Raw genomic sequence first — 26043 nt, 5'->3', positions numbered from 1 at the left:
TCATCTCTTAAGAAAATGGCAGTGTTCATAAGTACAAGAACTGTTAAAAACAGAAGGTAGGTTCCTTGTTGCTCTGTAACTTCCGTTTCAAGCAGAGGATACCTGTTTCTCAGCGAGGCGGTTTTTGCTGCTTATCGATCCCCTGGTGTGTACCCCATTTGTCTGCTGTGATGACCTGCAGTCTGCCAGCATATCAATCCAACAAGTTTGAGGTGAAAACTAAAATTTGACCAACCGCATCCTGCCTCCAGGACCTCCAGCTGACCACCTCCACACCCTGAGCTGCAGCTCCCCATTTGCCAACACATTTCGAAGCCAGAGCGGTCATCTTGGATAATCCTGGAAGCCATAACTACGATCTTTAGGTGGGGCAAATCCCATCCTAAGGTGCCTGCTGGAGGCTTGAAGCTCATTGTCAGCACATGGAACCTTCTTGAAAATAGACCATATGTTATGCCACAAAGCAGCCCTTAGGAAATGCAGAAAAATAGAGATACTGCCTTGTGTTCTATCAGATCATAATGGACTGAGAATAGAAATCAATGACAAAATAAAAAATAAATTACTCCAACACCTGGAGACTAAATAATATGCTATTGAATGAAACATGGAAAACAAAAAATATCAGGGAGGAGATAAAAAAATTCTTAGAGGTCAATAAGAATGACGACACAACATATCAAAATCTCTGGGACACTATGAAAGCGGTACTAAGAGGAAAATTCATTGCATGGAGTGCATTCCAGAAAAAAATGAAAAGTCAACAACTAAATGACCTAATATTACAGCTCAAAGCCCTAGAAAAAGACGAACAGAATAACAGCAAAAGTAGTAGAAGACAGGAAATAATTAAAATCAGAGATGAAATCAATAAAATTGAAACAAAAGAGACAATTCAAAAAATTGACAGAACAAAAAGTTGGTTCTTTGAGAAAGTAAACAAAATAGACAAACCCTTAGTCACACTAACAAAGAGGAGAGAGAAAATTCAAATTACTAAAATTCGTGATGAAAAAGGAAGTATCACGACAGACACCAGTGAGATACAGAACATAATGAGAAGCTACTTTGAAAATCTGTATTCCAACAAAATAGAAACTACCAATGACATTGACAAATTTCTAGAGACGCTCTAGACGCTCCTCCCAAACTGAACCAGGAGGACATACACAATTTAAACAGATCAATATCAAGCAATGAAATAGAAGAAGCCATTAAAAATCTACCATCCAAGAAAAGCCCAGGACCAGACGGATTCTCAGCCGAGTTCTACAAGACCTTCAAAGAAGAACTCATTCCAATACTTCTCAAAGTATTCCAGGAAATAGAAAAGGAGGGTACCCTACTGAATTCATTCTATGAAGCTAATACCACCATCATACCCAAACCAGGCAAAGACACATCAAGGAAAGAAAATGTTAGACCAATATCCTGGATGAATATAGATGCAAAGATCCTTAACAAAATATTGGCAAACCGTATCCAAAAACATATTAAGAAAATTTGTGCACCATGATCAAGTGGGGTTCATCCCTGGAATGCAAGGATGGTTTACCATCGGTAAATCAATAAACATAATCCATCATGTCAACAGACTTAAGGATAAGAATCATATGGTGGGGATTCAAGATGGCGGACTAGAGGGTGGCTGCGTTTCGTGTTGCTCCAGGACTCAGGACTCAAGAAGAGGAGATATAGAGAGCCTTGGGACCAACTCAAAGCAGCCGGGCGAGAGTCCCCCACTGGGCAGGCGTCCCGGACGGGGCAGGAGTCCTGGACGGGGCGATAGCCCCAAAAGCAGGGATCTTTGCAAAGTAGAACTGCCGGCGAGGCGCCCCTCCCCCCGCCGGAGCAGTGATCGCAGACAGCTGGGAGCATTGAAGAGGGGGCTGCCCAGAGGAGAAGGAGAAATACGGGCTCGGCACGTCTCTTGGAATTGGATCAGCTGCGCCAGGGCTCCGGGCGGCTATCCGGAGGAGCAGCGTGGACGCAGGACTCAAGAAAAGGAGATATTGAGAGACTTGGGACCAACTCAAAGCAGCCGGGTGAGTGTTTCCCACTGGGCAGGCGGACGGGGCGGTAGCCCCCGGACAGGGCGGTAGCCCCGAAAGCAGGGATCTTTGCAAAGTAGAACTGCCGGCGAGGCGCCCCTCCCCCCGCCGGAGCAGTGATCGCACACAGCTGGGAGCACTGGAGAGGTGGCTGTTCACCACAGCGCTTGGACTCGGCGCAACCCACCCGCGCTCTGGGAGGCTGCCCAAAGGAGAAGGTGCTTGGTGAGCTGTTTGGACTGAACGTGACCACCCCTGAACACAGGGGGCTGCCCAGAGGAGAAGGAGAAATACGGGCTCGGCACGTCGCTTGGAATTGGAACAGCTGCGCCAGGGCTCTGGGCGGCTATCCGGTGGAACAGCGTGGTGAGTGGTTTGGTCCCAGAGCATCCACTCCTGAACATAGGGGGTTTGTCTGGAGAAGGAGGAGGAGCGCGGCGGGGGTGCTTGGGCTCGAAGTGACTGCACCAGGGCTACGGGAGGCAGTCGGGACAAGAAGGTGCACAGTGAGTTCTTGGGACTCGTGACGCACCAGATCTCTGGGTGACTGCCTGGTGGAGAAAGTGGTGCGTGGTGGGTCACTTGGTCTTAGAGCGACCGCACGGAACAACAGGTGGCTGCCAGAGGAAAAGGCGTGTGGCGGGTCACTGGACTCGGAGCGATTGTAAGGGGCTCCAGGTGGCTGCTCAGAGGAGGGGCCGCATAGCCAGGCGAAAAGTGCAGAGCAGGGGTCCTAGACGGCTTCTTGGTGGAAGGGCCCCACAGACAAACTGAGGGGCGGAGCGAAGGCTCCAGGACTGCAGGAAGCTTCTCTGAGGAGAGGCAGCCGAAGGAGATTCGTTTGTGAAGGGTGAGGCTTCCAGGCCCAGGAGGTAGGTCCGGGTCCCTGGGAACATTGCAGAAGAAGGCTGCCCAGCCCAGGCGGTAGTTGTGAATTGAACGGAACCTCTGGGAGGAAAACCGACCAGCGAGACCTCCCCACCGGGTGACTCCTCCCTGTTGGGTGAGGTTCTCCCAAAAGGACCGTAAAATCAGAGACACAGGCCCAAACTGGTCTTGCATCAGCCCACAACCTACTTCCCTTCTGGATGACCATTCATCAGCAAGTGAAGGTACCTCTGCCCACTAGCAGGGAATATACCCCACGAGAAGGCGACCACCCCTAGGGAGTCAGCTCCCTTGTGGAGCACTGCATTATCAACTTCCTCCAAGATTTCAGGCTACTGAAGACTAAGAGGGGATATAACAGAAATCTTCAGGGATATTATAAGACAATAGAGGAAATCTGCAATATCACAGCGGTCAACTGATACCTGAACAATATGAGAAAACAAGGAAAGAAAATGCTGCAAACAAATCTAGATGTTACATCAATGAAACCCAACGACAGCATGGCAGAAGAAATGACAGAAAGGGAGTTCAGAATGTACATAATTAAAATGCTCAGGGAAGCAAATGACGAGATGCAAGAGCAAATGCAGGCACTGAATGATCGCACCAATCGACAGTTAAAAGAGCAAATACAGGAAGCAAAAGATCACTTCAATAAAGAGTTAGAGATATTGAAAAAAAACCAAACAGAAATCCTTGAAATGAAGGAAACAATAAACCAAATTAAGAACTCCATAGAAAGCATAACCAATAGAATAGAACACCTGGAAGACAGAACATCAGACATTGAAGATAAAATATTTAACCTTGAAAACAAAGTTGAACAAACAGAGAAGATGGTAAGAAATCATGAACAGAATCTCCAAGAACTATGGGATATCATGAAGAGGCCAAATTTGAGAATTATTGGAATTGAGGAAGGCTTAGAGAAACAGACCAAAGGAAATGAACAATCTATTCAATGAAATACTATCAGAAAATTTCCCAATTCTGAAGAATGAAATGGAAGATCAAGTACAAGAGGCTTATAGGACTCCAAATATACAAAATTATAACAGACCCACACCAAGGCACATTATAATGAAAATGCCCAACATACAAAATAAGACAGAATTTTAAAGGCCGCAAGAGAGAGGAATCAAATTACATTCAGGGGGAAACCAATACGGATATCAGCAGATTTTTCAATCCAGACCCTAAAAGCTAGAAGGGCCTGGAACAACATTTTTCAAGCCCTGAAAGAAAATGGATGCCAACCAAGAATCTTATACCCAGCAAAACTTACCTTCAAATTTGATGATGAAATAAAATCCTTCCATGATAAACAAAAGCTAAAAGAATTTACAAAAAGAAAGCCAGCATTACAGAACATTCTCAGCAAAATATTCCATGAGGAAGAGATGAAAAACAAAGAAACAAATCAGCAATGGGAGGAACCATCCTAAAGGAATTGTCAAATAAAGGAAGAACCAAGTCGTCTCAAAATAAATAAATAAAATGAACCAAATGACCGGGAATACTAATCATATCTCAATAATAACCCTGAATATTAATGGCCTGAACTCATCAATCAAAGACATAGACTGGCAGATTGGATCAAAAAGAAAGATCCAACAATATGTTGCCTGCAAGAGACTCACCTCGTAGAAAGAGATACACATAGACTAAAGGTGAAAGGATGGGGAAAAACATATCATGCACATGGACTCAGCAAAAAAGCTGGGGTATCCATCCTCATTTCAGATAAGGTGGACTTCAAGTCAAAACTAGTCAAAAGGGATAAAGAAGGACATTACATACTGCTTAAGGGAACCATAAATCAGCAAGACATAACAATCATAAACATCTATGTCCCAAACAGTGGCTCATCCATGTATGTCAAACAAATCCTTCTCAATTTCAGAAACCAAATAGACCATAACACAATAATACTAGGTGATTTTAACACGCCTCTCTCACCACTGGACAGATCTTCCAACAAAAATTGAACAAAGAAACCATAGACCTCAATAACACAATCAATAATTTAGACTTAACAGACATTTATAGAATATACCATCCAACCAAGAGCGAATACACTTTCTTCTCAGCAGCACATGGATCCTTCTCTAAAATAGACCATATATTATGCCACAAATCTAATGTAAGCAAATACAAGAAGATAGAGACACTACCTTGTATTCTATCAGATCATAATGGTTTGAAGTTAGAAATAAATGAAAGAGTAAAAAAACAGAAGCTACTCCAACACCTGGAGATTAAACAATATGCTATTACATGATGAATGGATAACAGAAGATATTAGGAAGGAAATTAAAAAATTGCTAGAGGTAAATGAGAACAAAGAAACATCATATCAAAATCTTTGGGACACTATGAAAGCAGTACTTAGAGGAAAATTTATTTCATGGAGCGCATTCAATAAAAGAAGTAAAAGTCAACAAATAAACAACCTAACACTTCAGCTCAAAGCCCTAGAAAAAGAAGAACAGACCAACACCAAAAGTAGTAGAAGACAGGAAATAGTTAAACTCAGAGCTGAATCAACGAAATTGAAACAAAAGAAACTATACAAAAAATTGACAAAATAAATAGTTGGTTCTTTGAAAAAATAAACAAAATTGATAAACCCTTAGCCACTCTAACAAAGAGAAGACGAGAGAAAACCCAAATCACCAAAATTCAGAATGAACAAGGAAATATCACAACAGACACGATTGAAATACAAAACATAATTAGAAGCTATTTTGAAAATCTATATTCTAACCAAATAGAAAATTTCGAAGACATCAACAGGTTTCTAGAGACATATGAATTGCCTAAATTGAACGAGGAGGACATACAAAATTTAAATAGATCAATTTCAAGTAATGAAGTAGAAGAGGTCATCAAAAGCCTACCAACAAAGAAAAGTCCAGGACCAGACGGGTTCTCAGCCGAGTTCTACAAAATCTTTAAAGAAGAGCTCATTCCAATACTTCTCAAAGTATTCCATGAAATAGAAGAGGAGGGTACCCTCCCAAACTCATTCTATGAAACCAATATTACCCTGATACCCAAGCCAGACAGAGATAAATCGAGGAAAGAAAATTTCAGACCGATATCATTAATGAACATTGACGCAAAAATTCTCAATAAAATTTTAGCAAATCGCATACAAAATATATTAAAAGATAGTGCACCACGATCAAGTGGGTTTTATCCCAGGGATGCAAGGTTGGTTCAACATCCGGAAATCAATAAATGTAATTCACCATATCAATAGACTTAAGAACCACATGATTATTTCAATAGATGCAGAAAAAGCATTTGATAAAATACAACACCCCTTCATGCTCAAAACTCTAGAAAAAATAGGGATAGTGGGAACATTCCTTAACATTGTAAAGGCCATCTATGCTAAGCCCATGGCTAATATCATTCTAAACGGTGAAAAACTGAAAGCATTCCCCCTAAAAACTGGAACAAGACAGGGATGCCCTCTTTCACCACTCCTATTCAATATCGTTCTTGAGACTCTAGCCAGAGCAATTAGACAGACCAAGGAAATTAAAGGAATACGAATAGGAAAAGAAGAACTCAAACTATCCCTATTTGCGGATGATATGATTATATACTTAGAGGAACCAGGAAATTCCCACCAGAAAACTGTTAGAACTCATAAGTGAATTCAGTAAAGTGGCAGGTTACAAGATCAATGCTCATAAATCCAATGCATTTTTATACATAAGTGAGGAATCCTCAGAAAGAGAAATTATGAAAACTACCCCATTCACCATAGCATCGAAAAAAATAAAATACTTGGGAATCAATCTCACAAAAGAGGTAAAAGACTCTACAATGAGAACTACAGAACACTAAAGAAAGAAATCGAAGAAAACCTTAGAAGATGGAAAGATCTCCCATGTTCTTGGATAGGCCGAATTAATATTGTCAAAATGGCCATACTACCAAAAGTGCTATACAGATTCAATGCAATCCCAATTAAAATCCCAATGACGTACCTTACAGAAATAGAGCAAGCAATCATGAAATTCATCTGGAAGAATAAGAAACCCAGAATAGCTAAAGCAATCCTTCGCAGGAAAAATGAAGCAGGGGGTATCGCAATACCCGAACTTCAACTTTATTACAAAGCAATAGTAACAAAGACGGCATGGTACTGGTACCAAATAGACAGGTAGATCAATGGTACAGAATAGAGGACACGGACACAAACCCAAATAAATACAACTTTCTAATACTAGACAAAGGCGCCAAAAATATGCAATGGAGAAAAGATAGCCTCTTCAACAAATGGTGCTGGGAGAATTGGAAATCCATATGCAACAGAATGAAACTTAACCCATATCTCTCACCCTGCACAAAACTCAACTCAAAATGGATTAAGGACCTTGGAATCAGACCAGAGACTCTGCAGATTATAGAAGAAAAAGTAGGTCCCGATCTTCAACATGTCGGTCTAGGACCAGACTTCCTCAACAGGACTCCCATAGCACAAGAAATAAAAGCAAGAATCAATAACTGGGATAGATTCAAACTAAAAAGCTTTCTCTCAGCAAAGGAAACTATCAGTAATGTGAAGAAAGAGCCTACAGAGTGGGAGAATATCTTTGCCAATCATACTTCAGATAGAGCACTAATCTCCAGAATCTATAAAGAACTCAAAAACTCTACACCAGAATACAATAATCCAATCGACAAATGGGCTAAGGAAATGAACAGACACTTCACAGAAGAAGATGTACAAGCAATCAATAAACATATGAAAAAATGTTCAACATCTCTAGTAATAAGAGAAATGCAAATCAAAACCACCCTAAGATTCCATCTCACCCCAATTAGAATGGCGATTATCAAAAATACAAGCAACAGGTGTTGGCGAGGATGTGGGGAGAAAGGTACACTCATACATTGCTGGTGGGGCTGCAAATTAGTGCAGCCACTCTGGAAAGCAGTGTGGAGATTCCTTAGAAAACTTGGAATGGACCCTCCATTTGACTCAGCTATCCCACTCCTTGGCCTATACCCAAAGGATCTAAAATCAGCATACTACAGAGATACAGCCACATCAATGTTCATAGCTGCTCAATTCACAATAGCCAGACTATGGAACCAACCTAGATGCCCTTCAATTGACGAGTGGATAAAGAAACTGTGGTATATATACACAATGGAATATTACTCAGCCATAAAGAATGACAAAATTATGGCATTTGCAGGCAATGGATGAAATTGGAGAATATCATGCTAAGTGAGATAAGCCAATCTCAAAAAGACAAGGGACGAATGATATCGCTAATAAGTGGAGGATGACACATAATGGGGGGGAGGGAAGGGTTAGTGTTAGGGTTAGAGTTAGGGTTAGGGAGGGGGGCAAGTATGGAGGAAGAAAGTACTGTATAGAGGGTAAAGAGGGGTGGGAGGGGTGGGGGGAAGGGGAAAAAATAACAGAATGAATCAAACAACATTATTCTATGTGGATTTATGATTACACAAATGGTATGCCTTTGCACCATGTACAAACAGAGAGGCAACATGTATCCCATTTGTTTACAATAAAAAAAAAAAAAAAGAATCATATGGTTATATCAATTGACAAAGAAAAAGTGTTCGACAAAATACAACACCCCTTCCTGCTAAAAATGCTAGAAAAAATAGGGATAGTAGGAACATACCTGAACATTGTAAAGGCTATTTATGCTAAGCCCATGGCCAACATCATTCTTAATGGAGAAAAACTGAAACCATTTCCTTTAAAAACGGGAACAAGACAGGGATGTCCTCTTTCACCACTTCTATTCAATATTGTCCTTGAAACTCTAGCCAGAGCAATTAGGCAGACCAAAGAAATTAAAGGGATACGAATAGGAAATGAGGAACTTAAGCTGTAACTATTTGCGGATGACATGATTCTATATTTAGAGGATCCAAAACCTCCTCCAGAAAACTTCTAGACCTCATCAATGAATTCAGCAAAATAGCAGGCTATAAAATCAACATGCATAAATCTAAAGCATTTTTATAAGCAAGTGACGAAACAGCTGAAAGGGAAATGAGAAAAACAACTCCATTTGCAATAGTCTCAAAAAAATAAAATACTTGGGAATCAATCTAACCAAAGAGGTAAAAGATCTCTACAATGAAAACTACAAAACATTGAAGAAAGAAATTGAGGAAGACCTTAGAAGATGGAAAGATCTTCCATGTTCTTGGATAGGCAGAATTAATATTGTCAAAATGGCCATACTACCAAAAGTGCTATACAGATTCAATGCAATTCCAATTAAAATCCCAGTGACGTACCTTACAGAAATAGAGCAAGCAATCATGAAATTCATCTGGAAGAATAAGAAACCCAGAATAGCTAAAGCAATCCTTAGCAGGAAGAATGAAACAGGGGGGTATTGCAATACCAGATCTTCAACTATACTACAAAGCAACAGTAACAAAAACAGCATGGTATTGGTACCAAAATACACAGGTAGATCAATGGTACAGAATAGAGGACAGGACATAAACCCAAATAAATACAATTTTCTCATACTAGACAAAGATGCCAAAAATATGCTATGGAGAAAAGATAGCCTCTTCAACAAATGGTGCTGGGAAAAACTGGAAATCCACATCCAACAGAATGAAACTAAACCCCTATCTCTCACCCTGCCACAAAACTCAACTCACAATGGATCAAGGACCTTGAAATCAGACCAGAGACCCTGCATCTTATAGAAGAAAAAGTAGGTCCAATCCTTCAACTTGTTGGCTTAGTATCAGACTTCCTTAACAGGACTCCCATAGCACAAGAAATAAAAGCAAGAATCAACAACTGGGATAGATTCAAACTGAATAGCTTTCTCTCAGCAAAGGAAACTATCAGCAATGCGAAGAGAGAGCCTACAGAGTGGGAGAATATCTTTGCCACTCATACTTCAGATAGAGCACTAATTTCCAGGATATATAAAGAACTCAAAAAACTCTACACCGAGAATACAAATAACCCGATCAACAAATGGGCTAAGGTGGGGGGAAGGAAAAAAATAATGGAATGAATCAAACATCATTACCCCTATGTAAATGTATGATTACTCAAATGGTATGCTGTTATTCCATGTACAAACAGAAACAACATGTATCCCATTTGTTTACAATAAAATAAATTAAAAAAAAGGTATTCTTCTACATAATCAAGACAAGAGAATCTTTATAAAATTAGATTTTAAAATGAGAATGTCTTGATAAGGCTAAAAATCAGAAAAAAATGAAGAAAACAGACTTATATACTCATTGATTAATTCTATTTTACTTTGAGAAATAAAGAAATTACTACATTCCAAGGAATAAGCAATAATGATAAAAGATGTGATTAATATACTGTATCTCCTTTAAGTCAAAGCAAACTTTTCACCTCAGAGAGAATAATTCTTTTATATTCTTAACATCCTTTGTCTAGAACAGGATCCGATTTTAAGTCACTATTTGAATAAAGTTCATAATATAAACTCATTTTTCTCCATAGGATGTTTTCATTTCAGTACAAAAGCTACAATGGCAAATGACTTAGTCACTTTTGAAGAATTTTTAAGAATTTGCAGGTTGGGTAACCCATATCTGAAATGCTTAGGACTAGAAGTGTTTGATTTTTTTCAGATTTTGGAATATTTGCATATACATGAGATATCTTGAGGATAGAACTAAGTCTAAACACAAAATTCATTTGTTTTGTATAGTTTGAAGGTAACTTTATACAATATTTTTAGTGTACTTGTGTTTTGACTGAAACCCTTTAAGAAGTCAGGTGTGGAATTTTCCGCTTGGGGATCATGTTTATGCACAAAAAGTTTTGGATTTTGGAGCATTTGGGGTTTGGGATTTTCTGATTAGTGATATTCAACCTGTGTAATAAATGCTTATTTATAATAATTGCCAGTAGATACCAACAAACTTCTATACCCGAGTCTAAAACTACAGTATTGAGATCAAAACTAACATGATTCTTCCATATGGTCAGATTTCATTTACTAAATAATACTATCATGAAATCCAAAGAAACCTTAGTGAGTCCTTCCAAAGCTGCATGATTTCCAAGTGATTTTTCTCTGGTTGCAGAGCCTATTCATTCCTTCAGTCCTTTTTCAGTTGGCTAGCTTTTGTAATATTTTCTTGACGTTTTTGTTTCTTCTTTTGCTCCTTCTCCCTGGCTTTACTCATCTTGGCCAATTTCCAGGACAGTACAGCACTTGTTAGGAACAGTGGAGTAAGGGCCAAAATAACTGTTGTAAGGAAGCCATATGGGTCTTCTGCAGCCTATTCCACAATATACTCAGCCCAAGCCTTTATGTCAAACATCTTTGTAGCAGTCTTAGGAAAACTAGGGGGTAGGCTTATGCTCAAGTAGTGATCTCTAATTTTGTCTGGGATTATCAGTAAGCCAAGCAGAATTTCAGATGGCCCTTGGTGGCTTGCCTTCTTTAGTTCCATGGTATACTTCTGAGAGGGTTAAATTCGCCAGACTGGAAGCTTCTCTTAATTTCTTTTACTAATTTATATATTTAGCATCATCTAATTTACTCTGTGTATAATTTGTTGATTTTGAACAAACAAGGTTATCCAGCCATCTGTCCTAATGCACACAACTACGTAGCATACCTGACTCACTGTTCCTGGAAGGCAGCCTTGGTATCACAAACTATGAAACCATATTTCCAAGAAATGACATAGAGCCCATTCTTTTGCATTTCCTTACTATAATACCTTAAACAGATTTAACATCCACTACCACAAATGAAAAGAGATATTAATGGCCAGGGAAATAATTTCATTAATCCCTATAGTTTGTCTCTAAAAATAACAATTACTATTATTAACGTAATAAGAATAGTAATTATGGCCATTATATATTCATTTAATAATATGGAGAGATGCTACAAGTTCACAGGGTAGAAACTCTGCTGCTTCAGAACCATACTGATAGATGTGTAGACATACAAATGATGCAAAAAAGCAAGGGAACGAACCATCCCAAACAACCCCAAATGCCTCAACAATATACTTCACCAATACCACAGTGGAGGATATGTCAGAGAAGGTATTTAGAAAGTTCACAGTTAAACTGCTCTATGAGGTAAAAGACAATGTAAGGAGTGAAATCAAATAGAAAATACAAGAAGTGAAAGATACTTCAATAAGAAAGATAAGAGATTCTGAAAAGAATCATTGGAAATCCTCAAAATGAGGGAATTGATAAACCAAAGTAAAAATTAAATGGAAAGCATCACTAATATGCCAGATTACTTGGACTACTTTCAGGCATCAAAGACAAAGTATATGATCTTGAAAATAAAGTTGACTATAGAGAAAAAATGTTAAGAGACCATGAGCAGAATATTCAAGAAATATGGGAAAACATTAAAGACCAAATTTAAGATTCATTAGGCTAGATGAGGGTCTCAATACAAATTAAATGCATACTCTTTTCAATGAAATAATAAACACTTTCTTCTCAGCAGCACATGGATCCTTCCCTAAAATAGACCATGTTTTGTGCCAAATACAAGAAGATAGAGATACTACCTTGTACTCTATCAGATCATAATGGATTGAAATTAGAAATAAATGACAGAATAAAAAACAGAACTTCTCCAATACTTGGAAATTAAATAATACACTATTATATGATGAATGGATAACAGAAGACATCAGGAGGGAAATTAAAAAAATTCTTAGAAGTAAACGAGAACAAAGACACATCATAATCAAAACCTCTGGGGACACTATGAAAGCAATACTTAGAGGAAGATTTATTTCATGGGGCGCATTCAACAAAAGAAGTAGAAATCAACAAATAAAAGACTTAACAATACAGCTTAAAGCCCTAGAAAAAGAAGAGCAGACCAACACCAAAAGTAGTAGAAGACAGGAAATAGTTAAAATCAGAGCTGAAATCAACGAAATTGAAACAAGAGAAACAATCGGAAAAATTAACAAAATAAATAGTTGGTTCTTTGAAAAAATAAACAAAATTGATAAACCCTTAGCCACATTAACAAAGAGAAAGAGGGAGAAAACTCAAATTACTAAAATTCGGAATGAACAAGGAAATATCACAACAGACATGAGTGAAATACAAAACATAATTAGAAGCTATTTTGAAAATCTATACTCCAACAAAACAGAAAACCTCGAAGACATCAACAAGTTTTAGAGACATATGAAACTACCTAAACTGAATGAGGAGGACATACACAACTTAAATAACTCAATTTCAAGCAATGAAATAGAAGAGGTCATCAAAAGCCTACCAACAAAGAAAAGTCCAGGACCAGATGGGTTCTCAGCCGAGTTCCCTCAAAACCTTTAAAAAAGAGCTCATTCCAATACTTCTCAAAGTATTCCATAAAATAGAAGAGGAGGGAACCCTCCCAAACTCATTCTATGAAGCCAATATCACCCTGATACCTAAACCAGACAGAGACACATCGAGGAAAGAAAATTTCAGACCGATATCCTTAATGAACATTGACGCAAAAATTCTCAACAAAATTTTAGCAAAATCGCATACAAAAATATATTAAAAAGATAGTTCACCATGATCAAGTGGGTTTTATCCCAGGGATGCAAGGTTGGTTCAACATTCAGAAATCAACAAATGTCATTCACCATATCAACAGACTTAAAGTTAAGAATCACATGATTATTTCAATAGATGCAGAAAAAGTATTCGATAAAATATAGCATCCCTTCATGCTCAAAACACTAGAAAAAATCGGGGTAGTGGGAACATTCCTTAACATTGTAAAGGCCATCTACGCTAAGCCCACGGCTAATATCATTCTAAATGGTGAAAAACTAAAAGCATTCCCCCTAAAAACTGGAACAAGGCAGGGATGCCCTCTTTCACCACTTCTATTCAACATCGTTCTTGAGACTCTAGCCAGAGCAATTAGACAAACCAAAGAAATTAAAGGGATACGAATTGGAAAAGAAGAACTCAAACTATCCTTGTTTGTTGATGACATGATTATATATTTAGAGGAACCTGGAAATTCCACCAGAAAACTCTTAGAACTCATAAGTGAATTCAGTAAAGCAGCGGGTTACAAGATCAGTGCTCATAAATCCAATGCATTTTTATACATAAGTGATGAATCTTCAGAAAGAATAATCAGGAAAACTACCCCATTCACAATAGCCTCGAAAAAAATAAAATACTTGGGAATCAATCTCACAAAAGAGGTGAAAGACCTCTACAATGAGAACTACAGAACACTAAAGAAAGAAATTAAAGAAAACCTTAGAAGATGGAAAGATCTCCCATGTTCTTGGATAGGCAGAATTAATATTGTCAAAATGGCCATACTACCAAAAGTGCTATACAGATTCAATGCAATTCCAATTAAAATCCCAACGGTGTACCTTACAGAAATAGAGCAAGCAATTATGAAATTCATCTGGAAGAATAAGAAACCCAGAATAGCTAAAGCAATCCTTCGCAGGAAAAATGAAGCAGGGGGTATCGCAATACCAGATCTTCAACTCTACTACAAAGCAATAGTAACAAAAACAGCATGGTATTGGTACCAAAATAGACAGGTAGATCAATGGTACAGAACAGAGGAACATGGACACAAACCCAAATAAATACAATTTTCTAATACTAGACAAAGGGGCCAAAAATATGCAATGGAGAAAAGATAGCCTCTTCAACAAATGGTGCTGGGAAAACTGGAAAACCATATGAAATTAAACCCCTATCTCTTACCCTGCACAAAACTCAACTCAAAATGGATCAAGGACCTCAGAATCAGACCAGAGACCCTGCATCTTATAGAAGAAAAAGTAGGTCCAATCCTTCAACTTGTTGGCTTAGGATCAGACTTCCTTAATAGGACTCCCATAGCCCAAGAAATAAAAGCAAGAATCAATAACTGGGATAGATTCAAACTAAAAAGCTTTCTCTCAGCAAAGGAAACTATCAGTAATGTGAAGAGAGAGCCTACAGAGTGGGAGAATATCTTTGCCAATCATACTTCAGATAGAGTGATAATTTCCAGAATTTATAAAGAACTCAAAAAACTCTACACCAAGAATACAAATAATCCAATCACAAAATGGTCTAAGAAGTGAACAGACACTTCACAGAAGAAGATCTACAAGCATGAACAACATATGAAAAAATGTTCATCATCTCTAGTAATAAGAGAAATGCAAATCAAAACTACACTAAGATTCCATCTCACCTCAATTAGAATGGCGATTATCAAGAATACAAGCAACAATAGGTGTTAGCGAGGATGTGGGGAAAAAGGTATACTCATACATTGCTGGTGGGGTTGCAAATTAGTGCAGCCACTCTGAAAAGCAGTATGGAGATTCCTCAGAAATCTTGGAATGGAACCACCATTTGACCCAGCTATCCCACTCCTTGGCCTATACCCAAAGGACTTAAAATCAGCATACTACAGAGATACAGCCACATCAATGTTCATAGCTGCTCAATTCACCATAGCCAGATTGTGGAACCAACCTAGATGCCCTTCAATTGATGAATGGATAAAGAAACTGTGGCATATATATGCAATGGAATATTGCTCTGCCATGAAGAACGATAAAATTATGCCCTTTGCAGGCAAATGGATGAAATTGGAGAATATCATGCTAAGTGAGATAAGCCAATCTCAAAAAACTAAATGATGAATGATCTCGCTGATACTCGGATGAGGACATATAATGGGGGGTAGGAGGGGTTAGCGTTAGGGTTAGGGTTAGGTTTAGGGTTAGGGATAAGGAGGGTGGTAAGAATGGAGGAAGGAAGGACTGTATAGAGGGAAAAGAGGGGTGAGAGGGGTGGGGGGGGAGGAAAAAAAATAACAGAATGAATCAAACAACATTGCCCTATGCAAATTTATGATTTTTAATAAAAAAAAGAAATAATAACAAAAATTTCCAAACTTTAAGAATGAAATAGGAATTCAAATCAGGAGATATACAGGACTCCAAATATATAAAATTATAATGGATCTACTCTAAGACACTTTATTATGACAATACCTAACAACAGAATAAAGACAGAATTTTAAAGCTGCTAGAGAAAATTGGTCATATTTAGAGGTAAACCAATCTGGATCACAACTGATTTCTTAACCCCAATCCTAAAAGCTAGGAGGTCTAGGAATAATATATACTGAGCTCTGAAAGGAAATAGATGCCAACCAAGAATACTATACCCAGCAAAATTAAGATTCAGGATAGAAGATGAAATAAAAATCTTCCACAAAAAACAAAAGCTAAAAGAATTCACAATTAGAAAGCCTGTACCACAAAATATGCTCAATAAAATATTTCATAAAGAAGAAATGAAAAATAAAAATGAAAACTAGCAGAGGGAGGAACTATACTAGAAGAACAGTCAATCGAAAGAGAATCAAATTCAATTTAAAAATAATAAATAATAATGACAGGAAATAAAAATCATCTCTCCATAATAACATAATAACATTGAATGTAAATGATCTAAAATCAGAAGACAAAGGTTGGCAGATTGGATTAAAAAACAAGACACAACAGTGTGCTGTCTCCAAGAGACTTACCTCATAGTCAAAGACATCCACAGACTGAAGGTGAAAGGATGGGAAAAAACATACAATTCACATCGATCTCATCAACAAGCAAGGGTTTCTATACTCATATCAGATAAAGGGGACTTCAAGTCGTAGTGAATCACAAGAGACAATGAAGGTCATTTCATACGGATTAAGGGAATCATACATCAATAAGAAATAATGATTGTAAATATTTATGCACCAAACAAAGGAGCATCTCTATAAATCAAACAAACCCTTATTAATGTTAAAAATTAAATAGGCCACAATCCACTAATACTGGTGACTTTAACATGCCTGTCTGGATAGCTCATCCAAACAAAAACTAAATAAAAAAGTTACAGAACTAAAAAATACAATTAATAATTTAGACTTAATAGATATATATAGAATATTTCACCCATCAATAACTGAATACCCTTTCTTCTCAGCAGTACATGGAATATTTTCTAAAATAGAACATATTTTAGGCCACAAAACAAATCTTAGCAAATAAAAAAAATAGAGATAATGCCTTACATTCTATCAGATCACAAAGAATGAAATTATAAATCAACAATCAGATAAAAAATAGAAACCACTCTATAACACCTAGAAACTAAATAATACACTTTTGAATGATAAATGGATAACAGAAGAAATCAGGGGAAAAATAAAAAATACTTAGAAGTAAACAAGAATAGTTTTAAAACATATCAAAATCTTTGGGACAATATGAAGGCAATTCTAAGAAGAAAGTTCATAGCACTGAGCTCATATATTCAAAGAATAGAAAGATATCAAATAAATAATTTAACATTATATCTCAAGGGCCTAGAAAAAGAACAAACCATCACCCAAGCCAGTAAAAGACAGGAAATAATTGAAGTCAGAGTCAAAATAAATGAAATTGAGGTTTAAAAAAATTCAAAAAGATCAATGAAAAAGTTGGTTTTTTGAAAGAATAAACAAAATTGATAAACCCTGAGTCAAGCTAACCAAAAGAAACAGGGATAAACTCAAGTTATTAAAATCCATGATCAAAAAGGAAATATCACCACAGATAGTACTGAAATACAGAGGATTATCAGAAAATACTTTGAAAATTTATACTCCAATAAGCTAGAAAATCTTGAAGACATTGATAAATTCCTAAAAGGCACATGACCTATCCAAACTGAACAAGGAGGATATAGAAAATTTAAACAGATCAATTTCAAGTAATGAAATTGAAGAAGCCATCAGAATGGAACTGGAGAATATCATGCTAAGTGAAAAAAGGCAATCCCAAAAAACCAAAGGCCAAATGTTTTCTGATATGTGGATGCTAATGTCATAATAAGATGGAGAGGTTAGGGAAGAATAGAAGTACTTTGGATTAGAAAAAGGGAAATGAAGGGAAGGGAGGAGGAATGGGAATAAGAAAGATAGAATGAATCAGACATTACTAACCTATGTGCATATATAAGATTATATGACCAATGTAATTCTACATCATGTACAACCAGGAGAAGTTATATTCCATATATGTATAATATGTCAAAATGCATTCTATTATCATGTATAACTAATTAGAATAAAAAATTGTTATGAAATTTTTTTAAAAAAGCCTACCAACAAAGAAAAGCTCAGGACTGGATAGATTCTCAATTGAGTTCTACCAGACCTTTAAAAAGAACCAATACCAATTCTCCTCAAATTATTCCATGAAATAGAAAAGGAGTGAATTCCTCCAAATTAATTCTATGAGACCCAGTATCTCCCTGTCACCAAAATCAGACAATGACACATTAAGGAAAGAAAACTTCAGACCAAGAGTCTTAATAAAATATTTGTGAATCACATACAGAAACACATTAAAAAGATAGTCCACCATGATCTAGTGGTTTTCATCCCAGGGATGCAAGGTTGGTCCAACATACCGTAACCAATAAACATAATTTGCCACAAAAACAAACTAAAGAAATGAATCGCATGATTATCTTAATGCAGAAAATGCGTTTGACAAAATATAGCTTCCATTCATGTTTAAAACCTAGAAAAATTAGGGATAGAAGGAAAAAAATCTCAACATTGTAAAGGCCAACAAAAACCTAAGGCCATCATCATTCTGAATGAAGAAAAACTGAAAAAAAAAAAAAAAAAAAAGAAAAGAAAAAGAAAAAAAAGAAAGAAAAACTGAAAGTTTACTTAAGTAATGAAATTGAAGAATCCATCAAAAGCCTACTTTAGAGTTTTTTCCTCTAAAACAGCAACAAGACAGGGATGCCCACTTTCAACATAATCCTTGAAAATCTAACCAGAGCAATTAGGCAGGAGAAGGAAATTAAAGGGGTATGAATAGGAAAAGAAAAGTTCAAACTGTTTGCTGAAGACATGACCTTATATTTAGAAGACCCAAAAAACTTTACCAGAAAACTTCTAGCACTCATAAATGAATTCAGCAAAGTAGCAGGATACAAAATCAACACCCATAAATCACATTTCTATATTACAATAATGAATATGCTGAAAAAGAAATTAGGAAAACTATCCCATTCACAACAGCATAAAATAAAATAAAATAAAATATGAAATGAAAGAAATGAAATAAAATAAAATGAAATAAAATAAAATAAAACATTTGGGAATCAATTTAACAAAAGAGGTAAAGGACCTCTACAAGGAAAATTATAAAACACTAAAGAAATAATGAAGACCTTAGATGATAGAAAGACATCCTACATTCTTGGATAGGCCAAAGTAATATTGTTAAAATAGCCCTATTACCAAAAGTGCAACATAGATTCAATGCAATTCTCATAAAAATTCCAGTGACATTCTTCATAGAAATAGAAAAAGGTCTTGAAATTCATTTGGAAAAAAAAAGAGGCCCAAAATAGCCAAAGCAACTCTGCAAGAAAAGCAAAGCAGGAAACATCACAATACCACACCTTAAATTATACAGCAGAGCTATAGTAACAAAAATAGGATGGTATTGGCACCAGAACAGGCATGAAGACCAATGGAATAAAATAGAAGACACAGAGACAAACCCACATAAACACAGTTATCTCATACTAGACAAGGTTGCCAAAAACATACCTTGGAGAAAAAAAGATAGCCTCTTTAATAAATGATGCTGGGAAAACTAGAAATCCATATGTAGAAGAATGAAATTTAACCCCTATCTCTCACCTTGCACAAACTCAACTCAAGTGTATCAAAGACCTAGGATTAGACCAGAAACCCTGCATCTGTTAAAAGAAAATGTAGGCCAGACATATCGGCTCAGGAACTCACCTCCTTAGCAAGATTTCTAAAGTGCAAGAAATAAAAGAATAAAAAAAACAATAAATGGATGGCATCAAATTAAAAAGATTCTTCACAGCAAAGGAATCAGTAAAGAGCTTGAAGGGAAAACCTACAGAATGGAAGAAAATCTTTGCTGTCTGCACCTCAGATAAGGCATCAATACCCAGGAACTTAAAAAATTTAACATTGAAAAACAAATAATCCAGTCGATAACTGGGCAAAGGAATTAAACAGACACTTCTCAAAAGAAATATGACTGCTGAAAAATATATGAAAAAAGGTTCAACATTTCTAAGAATTAGAGCAATGTGAATTAAAACTACACTGAGATTTCATCTCACTCATCAGAATGGAAATTATTAAGAATACAAGTAAAGATAAATGTTGGAGAGGATGTGGGAAGAGTAATACATTGTTGGTAGGACTGCGAATTTGTGCAACCACTCTGGAAAGTAGTATGGAGATTACTCAAAAAACTAGGAATGCAACCACCATTTTACCCAGTTATCCCACTCAGTAAATATCCAAAGGATTTAAAATCAGTACTACAGTGACACAGCACATCAATGTTTATAGCAGCACAATTCACAATAGCTAAGCTAGGGAGCCAACCTAGGTGTCCTTCGACAGATGAACAGATAATATATACGTGGAATATATACGTAGAGGTATATTACTCAGCCATAGAGAATGACTTTATGACATTTGCCTATAAATGAATGGATCTTGAGACTATCGTGCCACGTGAAATAAGTCAATCCCCCAAAATCAAAGGTTGAATGTTTTCTCTGATATGTAGAAGTTAATCCCACAAGAAGGGGTGACAGATTAGTTTAGTGGAGTAGACAAGGGGGAATGAAGGGGAAAGGAAAGACAGCGGAATAAATCTGAAATAACTTTCCCATAAATATACATGAATATACCACAGTGAATCTCACCATCATGTACATCCATAAGAAATTAAATTTTTTAAAAATTAATTAATTGTTTAAAGAATAAATATGGTAGAACAAAGAAGAAGGAGAGGTACTGGGTCTGAATTAGAACAAGATATATTCCATGCTTGTATAATTATGTCAAAATAGATTCTACTGTCATGTAAAACTAAAAGAACCAATAAAAAAAAAAGTGTATTATAAAGATCCAGGGTCTAGGTTCCCTCATAGCATCCTCACTACATATTTGAGAAGTACCATAATAAACCACTGAAGTAACAGAAGAGCAAAGTCAAGGTTATTTTTCCAGCAATATAGTTCTATTCCCTTGGTGCTTTGGTGCATGCACTTGTGCAGAAGTTAAAGTGTGGACTCACTGTGAAGCATGAGAACCCTCTACCATGGATGCTATGGTGAATTGAAAGACGGAGAATTCCAACTATTTAAATGTAACACTGAGGAAGAAAACAAAAAAAGGAAGAAACTTTGCAACTGCTAGAAGGAAACATAGGTACAGGTAATGACTTCCTGACTGGGACTTCTATAGCTCAGGAACTAATAGTTAGAATTGATAAATGGGATAGCATCAAATTAAAAGCCTTCTGCACAGCAAAGAATACAGTTAATAGTGTGGGATAGCCTGCAGAATTGTAGGAAATCCTTGCCAGTTGGCTCTTCCAACAGAGAATAATATCCAGAATATAAATGAACTAAAAAACTCAATATCAAAAAAACCAAAAAAAAAAAAAAAAAAAAAAAACCACAAAAAACAATAACCCATTCACTAAATGGGATGTGGATGATGAACTGAACAGGCACTTCTCAAAATAAGTGCAAATGGAAGCTGGGGCTGTAGCTCAGTGGTACAGTACTTGCCTCCTACATGTGAGGCTCTGGGTTCAATCCTCAGTATCACATAAAAATAAAATAAAAAGATATCGTGTCCCTCTACAACTAAAAAACATTTTAGAAAAAGAAGTGCAAATGGCAAACTATTAAATGAAAAAATGTGCAACATCTTCAGTTATCAGGGAAATGAAAACTGAAACTACATTAAGATTCCATCTCATCCTAGTCAGGAAGGCAATTATCAAAAGAATATAAGTAACAATAAACACTGGCGCTGATGTGGGGACAAAAAGAACCATTCACCATTAGGAACATAAATTGTTATAACCACTATAGAAATCAGTTTGGAGATCCCTCAAAAAATTAACATTAAGCTGGGTGTGGTGGTGCACACCTATAATCCCAGCAACTCAGGAGGCTGAGACAGTTGAATCACAAGTTCAAGGTTAATCTCAGCAATTTAGAAGATCCTGTCTACCCCATTTGTGTACAGTGAATCAAAATGCAGTCTGTAAAAAGAAAAAAATCATGAAAAAAATAAATAAAAGTACTGGGGATGTAGATCAGTGGTAAAGTACCCCTGGGTTCAATCACCACTACTAAAAATACCCCCTAAAACAAACAAACAAACCTCCTAAAACTAAAAATAGAACTATCATATGATCAAGCTATATCTCCATTTATACAGGTGTCCTTAGTTTTCTTTCATATGTGGAAATGAGGGGAAAAAAATCAACATTGTGAAAAGTATAAGGGAGAACTGTAGGGTGGAGGAAAGGGACTAGGAGGAGGGAGATGAAGTGGAGGTACTAAAGAACAAAATTGGTCAAATTATGTTATATGCATGTATGAATATTCTAAAATGAAACCCACTACTGTGTTTTACACACACAAAAAACAGACAGTACAGTTAATACAAGGTGTCATGTCTGGTGTGTGCAGAAAGTGTTCTGAAGGAGAAAAGTGTAAAAGTAGGAGAACTGGTTAAGAGGTAGACCGGGTTAGGGAAGTTGCTGCTTGGATGAAGGTAGTAGGATGGGAATGGATGTAAGTGAACAGGTTTTAAACAATATTTAGGAAGTAAACAGCTTTGTTGTCAACTTGATGGAAAGGTGAGGGAGACAAAACTGCAAATGATGACTCAAGTTTCTTGGCTATAAACAGGTTCAGTGATAACAGTTCAGTTTACTGAGATTCTGAAAAAAAAAAAAGAAAAATTACAAGAACAATTCTCAACATTTGAGTTTGAGGTACCTGTGAGGTTGACAAGTAGAAATGACAATCAGGGAACAGAAGTACAAATCTGCAGTTAATAAGTGAGGTCTGAACTCCAGATGTTGGTGGCTTGTTTAAAAGGACTAAAGTGAACTGAGTACATGTTAAAAAGACATTCATTTTTCAAATCTGAGAAATACAAATATGAAAGTTTTATGTCAAAACCATAACTAACAAAATTATGAATGGTAGAAAAAGCAGAGTTCTGGGGTGAAGTGTTGTATGTGTACGAAGCTGAGTCTGGAGAAATAGGCAGGGGCCAGATTACAAAGCTTATAGTTCAAATTTATGGGTTTAAACTATGGGTAGTATTAAAATGGTTAATAAAAGTATCAGACATCTGAAGAGTGGGCACTGCATTTTGCATATCTCATCCCCAACACCTCATCCCTAAAACTGGAAAATATTGCTCAAAGAATGAAAATGGTTCGTTTTTATTGGTAGGAAAAATTCTTCTCCAGTGGAACAAATGGATGGGAGAGTCAGGGACACCAACCAGGAAATAATTACAGCAATCTGGACTGGATTTTATGGTAGGTGTGATGGATTAAGGTAATGGGAATGGAGGCAGTGAGAAGTAGATGAATTCAAGAGTTATTTTGGAAGTTGAATCAAGAGGTTTTACAGGTAGCAGGTAGTTATAGGTAGTGGGGCTAAAGATAAAGAATACATGGGCACAAGATCAATAAGTAGTAATAATTGTGGGTATTTCTACACATTAGATACAAGATATCTGAAAACAAAATTAAGCAATTCCATTTACAATAGCATCAAAAGGGATAAAATATTTAGGAAATAATTTAACAGAAGTCAAGACTTGTGCTCTAAAATCACCCTTGTGGTAAGTATGCCCCAGCCTCTGGAATTAGCCCTGTGCCTTTTATGGATAAGATTTGTAGAAAACAAGTTCTGAAGCTTTGAGTTTCCCTTGCAGCCAGGTCCTCTCTCAGATAGGGCTTGAGAATGTGTGCATGCACGTGTGTGTGTGTGCATGTGTGTGCATGTGTGTGTGTGTGTGTGTGTGTGTGTGTGTGTATACGGATATAAAATAAATGCATATCACATATACTTTTACATCTATGTTATATGCTTTACATATTTATGTGTATTGAAACCATGAGTTTACTCTGATACCTCCAATTTCAATTCATCACCATAGAGTTCATCCTAGTTTTCATCTTTTCAGTATTTGTGAGTCTGTTCTCTAAAACAGTGAAAAACATGACTCCTGTTATCCTTAATATATTTATTTATTTAATTAATTCCTCTTTCTATAACTAGGATTTCATTACTGCTACCTGTCCTCCAAAGCAATGCCTTCTTTCCTCTATGAAGGCTCCAACTGTCCTGTGCTGGGCTACTCCTGAACCCCCACTTAGATAATGTCTTCACCCTGCCCATGTTTCCATATCATGCATTAGGTTACCCTGCTGTGTAGAAGACACCTTCATCCTTGCAGGGCAATGAAACTCAGCACAAAGCTGCATCTGCTATGTGGCACCCTCCTTATCCCACTCTGATTTCAACCATGCTCCCAATGATCCCCCCAGTTTGGGTGGACACCTTCTTCTTTCCTGAGCTGCCACCTTTGCCTATACATCCTTTTCAATATGGTCTTTGAAACCCTGCCACTTGTTGCCCTGCTGTTCAAGCACTCTTCTCATCCCGGATAAGGCTCTGATACTCTACACTATCCCTTATGTGGACATGCGCCTTGCATAATTCAAGGACCAGTGCTCTATGGTGGTGGACTCCCAACCCATGCAGATACCCCGTGTGTCTCTCTCAGGCTTTGATTCTGGGTCACCCTCCTTACCCCACTCAGGTTCTGATACTTCAGTCTGGGCCAGAACCTCCTTTCCCTTATTTTTAAGGTTTCTGATAATATTGCCAAAATGTCTCTAGAAAGGTCCTATCTTTCCTACATTGTCAAAAGATAAGGGAGATTAATTTGGGGATTAATTTCAGGATTTAAAATCAGAAAAAACAGATTTGGGGTTAGAATTTATAACTTGTAGGTAATTTTTATCAAATCAATCTTTCATCTCTGGTACTAGAACGTGTAAAACATGAGTAGGAACTAAGTTGTTTTAAGGCTTTAATAAGAAAGTACCTGGTTATTTAAGAGCTGAAAAAATTCCAATTATTTTTAAATAAGATAACAGGCAAAGTTCTATTTTCAGGATCATTAATTACTGTTGCTCACTTGTGTGGCTATTCTTAAGACTGGTACTCTTTCCATACAATTGTTAAGTATTGTGAATATCAAATGATGCCATTTCTTACTTTCTGGTTTGAATATGAGGTGTCTCCCAAAAGTTCTTGTGTCAATGCAGGAATGTTCATAGGTGAAATGATTACATAAGGAAGCTACAGCCTAATCAGTCCATCCTAATTTGAAAGAACTACTGTGCTAGGTGGTAACTCTGGGCTATGTGAAGTGGCTGGAGGAGGTTTGTCACTAGGGCTACGGCCTGGAAGGGTTCATCTTCCCTGCAGCACTGCATAGCACCCTCTTCCCCTGCACTGCCTGCTTCCTGGTTTCCATGTCCTGAGCTGCTTGCCTCTGTCATGCTCTTCCACCATGATGCTCTGCCTCACCTTGGGCCCAGAGAAATGGAGTCAGCCCACTATGGACTGAAATCTCTGAAACTGAGCCCACAAAAACTTTTCCTCCTCTAAGTTGTTCTTGTCAAGTGTTTTGGTCACAGCAACAAAAAAGTGACTAACACATCATTTCTACCAATACATTTCACATTCTATATTTACAACTACTACTAGATACACCACACATTGTAATAAGTCCCTACATCTGCTTCCACCATAATGCAAATCTAGTAATTTCATTCTTTTAATACCTAAAATATTTCAGCTAATTCTTTTAGATTCCGTTGTAATGTCTTTAATCTTTATAGATTCTTCCAAGCCCCACCATGTTTCCAAAATCATGTTTTCACATCCTTCAAAATAATTTTTACATTCTATCACTACTGTTTTCCCAACCAAAGAGTGTGAAAATATATGCGTTCATTATAGGCCTTACTAGGATTAGACCTGTGTCTTTTCCATCTGTGTATTCTTCAAGTCAAGCATAGCATGCTGCATAGAACACACCACCCTTTACAAATATTTGTTGAATATTAGAATCAGTCCTAAGAATTATTATAC

At 37.0% G+C, this 26043-nt stretch overlaps 1 protein-coding gene and 1 pseudogene across 4 annotated transcripts in view; both read right to left on the bottom strand.

The window, feature by feature from the left end:
* Positions 1 to 26043, bottom strand: part of ACER3 (alkaline ceramidase 3) — a 178707-nt gene that overhangs the window by 62149 nt on the left and 90515 nt on the right. The window lies entirely within an intron of this gene.
* On the bottom strand, positions 10200 to 12382 carry LOC306639524 (small integral membrane protein 15-like; annotated as a pseudogene). The gene has a single exon. The product of its transcript is annotated as a small integral membrane protein 15-like (transcript).

This window comes from Sciurus vulgaris, assembly GCF_902686455.1.
Source record: "Sciurus vulgaris genome assembly, chromosome: 11".
In the NCBI taxonomy this organism is placed as follows: Eukaryota; Metazoa; Chordata; class Mammalia; order Rodentia; family Sciuridae; genus Sciurus; species Sciurus vulgaris.
The sequence above is the reverse complement of the archived record's forward strand: the minus strand, read 5'-3'. Positions and strand labels throughout refer to the sequence as shown.